Genomic DNA, 3067 nt, shown 5'->3' on the forward strand with positions numbered 1-3067 from the left:
TTCCCTGCCTTTATTCAAGTCGGAGCTCTTGGCGCACGCCGCAGGAAGTGCTCTGGCTGTTGGAGGTGATCTGCTATGTCCAGCCTCATTCCAAGCGGTAGATTGGGGTGGACATTTCTGTTCATCTCCAGCCACCGCCTTAGATTGAGGTGAGCACTTCTGTCAAGCCTCAGGATTGGTTTTTGTTTTTGTTGTTTCATTCATGTGTGTTCCGACGAGTAGGCTGATTACAATGGGGTTTCGTGCAGTTCCTCAAAGGGAACGTTCGTGACCGCATATCACCCTGCGACCATTCAGCCGTCGGCACGATTCCTCATACCTTAGCTTGGGTTGGAGGGTCCACGGTGGCATGTTCTGCAAAGGCTTTTGGGGGTTTTAGTTCCCCACACCCTACTTATTTCTGCCACTGACCAGGAGTCCAGCGACCCCGTCCCTAAAGCCAAATTGGCCCCCGGACAGGGCCTCCAGTTCCCTGGACCTATCCCACCTATCCCACCTATCCACCAGGGGACCCGCACGATAGGTAGCCCAACCCACAGGTTTAACCACAGTAATTACTGTTGTATCCGATAATGAAAATGAATAATAAAAATAATATATTCCAAAATTTTGTATGTATAACCGTGTTATTACTGTCATAATTACATTTGGGGAATTGAGGTTCGTGGGACATTAAGTTTGTCATTAATTTTTCCACCACCGATGGAAATAATGCATTTTCTTGATGATGAAGTGTATAGTGGTATTACTACCATTTCGAAATAGTGTTATTCCTGCGTGTGTATCACAATGTATAAAAACGAAAATGATTGCTTGATGTGTTTGTTGAAAATATTATGTGGGAGTGTATTTTCGCCAATAGAGTTCAAATGCTCGCATAATCAGAAGAGCAGGGTGCATACAAAAGTCCGAAAACTTGTATATGGACTGCAATTGTTAGGTTTTTCTGTGAACATCGTTTTGACGATGGCCATAATCTTCAAGAATGAGTACTGCAACGCTGAATACACTGGAGGTTTGAAATTAGTTAAAAAAATACTTTTTTTGCTTTGTGGATACTATTCCTGGTTCTGGAACCTGTTATCGGTTCCCAACAACGTAGTCTCCTATAATGGATGGTTGACTATTCAAGAACACAAAAACTACTTCCAGATTCAATCCCACTCGTTAAAAAAAGAATTGATGACTTTGACTTGGAATCGTAGGTTATTTGATTTCATCCTATGGTGTTTTGTCATCATTTACGCGTATTACAAATTCTATTATTCTGGAAACGAAAACTTTTATATAAAAATATCCAAGGTCTGTATCATATACTATTTATACAGCCTATGTTTTGAGCTCCAGATGTATTGTCATTCTTATCGAATCATAGCAAATTTCTTTGAGTTTTCTCTGAGAAACACTCTTCTGATGTCGATTTCACTAGATGATAGATTCACATATTATAAAGGAATTGCTTTGTTTTACGACTACCAGTTCCGACATGTTAGACTCGAAGAGAGGATTTCTATGCGATGTAGGCTCTATTTGGCCCTCGTCCAAACAACAAACCGATTTTTGAAAATAATCAAATTTTACAGCCTGATTTTGGTGGCTCTTTTTACTCTTCTCACAATTGTAGATACATTTCTTCTAATTGATCCAGATATTGAGACTGATTCGGTAGATATTTTTGAGTACTTTTATCTGAAAGTACCGTATCTTTCCATCGGAGTTTTGTTGTTATATCGAGCTGATCAAGTGAATCATATGGTGAGAAAATGATAATAATTGTAATAGTTATAATGATGTTGGTTTATGAAAGAAAGTATTTTCTGAGAACATTCAAAAAAAAAATTTTTTAAAAATTTTCACTGTTCTCAACTTCTTCATTTCCTTTTTTCCACAACAATAACATTGAAGTATCTAATAAAGAGACCAGATTCAACGTTGAGTTGATAGAAATCCATATTTTTTCAAGGGCAGAGCACAAGCACTACAGGAAAATCTTTAAGGCGCTCTTAGTAGTGCGAAAGTAGTGATCCACATTGGATTTGTATCGCTGGAGTTCAAATCCATTTGGAAAAACGTTCTCAGGAAGTTTATTCCATATAAATGCAGTTCCCAAATGGAAGAGTTCTCAAACAGTGAAGTTCGAAGTATACTGAGTTGAACTTCAAAACGATGAGCAGCCATAGTCCGTCGCATATTTCTGATATGTACCGCTATTGCTGGAATCAAATGTGCTTGAATGTCACTTGAACACTTCCCGTGAAAGTATCTATAGAAGATAATATGTTTTTCGTGTTTCGAACACCAAGTGAGTATCTTCAAGAGGAAGATCTTCCTCTTTCTCTTGAAGATGATCACTTGGTGATCGAAACACGTGTCGAGGTGTAAAATAATGGTTTGGTGTTGGGAAAAACTGCAGTGTTATTTATTATCACACCAAAGGTTCCAAACAGTGCATTACAAATCCATAGAAGAGAGACAAATCTCCAGGAAGTTCATTCCATATAAACGCAGCTCCCCAGATGAAAGAGTTCCTAAACAGTGAAGATCGAGGTGTACTGAGTTGAACCTCATAACGATGAGCGTATTTCTGATACGTTGTGACGTGTCAAAAAGGTTCGTGAACAAATTGCGGTCACTGCCAAGTCCCGCCCTGCTTACCCCAATACATTCCCCACCATCCACCTGATTAGCATTTAGTGCGATTGGTGTTTAAACCACGATGACTAACTAAGACGAGGCGATATTGGGAAGTGCGTTCCGTACAAAGGTGGTTTGTCCACAGCGATACAAATTGATGGGTTTTTTGGAAAATCTTGATTATGATCGGAGTTAGATTGTATTTAGACTACGGCAGTCTAAGGCTATCATTGTAAGGGTGCTACTTTATTTGCTTCCTTAGGATATAGTCGAAATTTCTGTTATTTGGGTTCAAGCGAGTTTTGGTATATTCGTAAAGAAAACGCACTTCTATGAGTAGTACAAAAGAGATCCGTTGGTAACACTACTCGAAGTGTCACGAAATGGACTTGGAAAGTGGGAGGTTTCCAGTTCGGGACAGTCTTTCGAGAGA

The sequence above is a fragment of the Leptinotarsa decemlineata genome, unplaced genomic scaffold (genome assembly GCF_025532065.1).
Source record: "Leptinotarsa decemlineata unplaced genomic scaffold, Ldec_3_MD MMD2_P_RNA_scaffold_2, whole genome shotgun sequence".
Classification (NCBI taxonomy): Eukaryota; Metazoa; Arthropoda; class Insecta; order Coleoptera; family Chrysomelidae; genus Leptinotarsa; species Leptinotarsa decemlineata.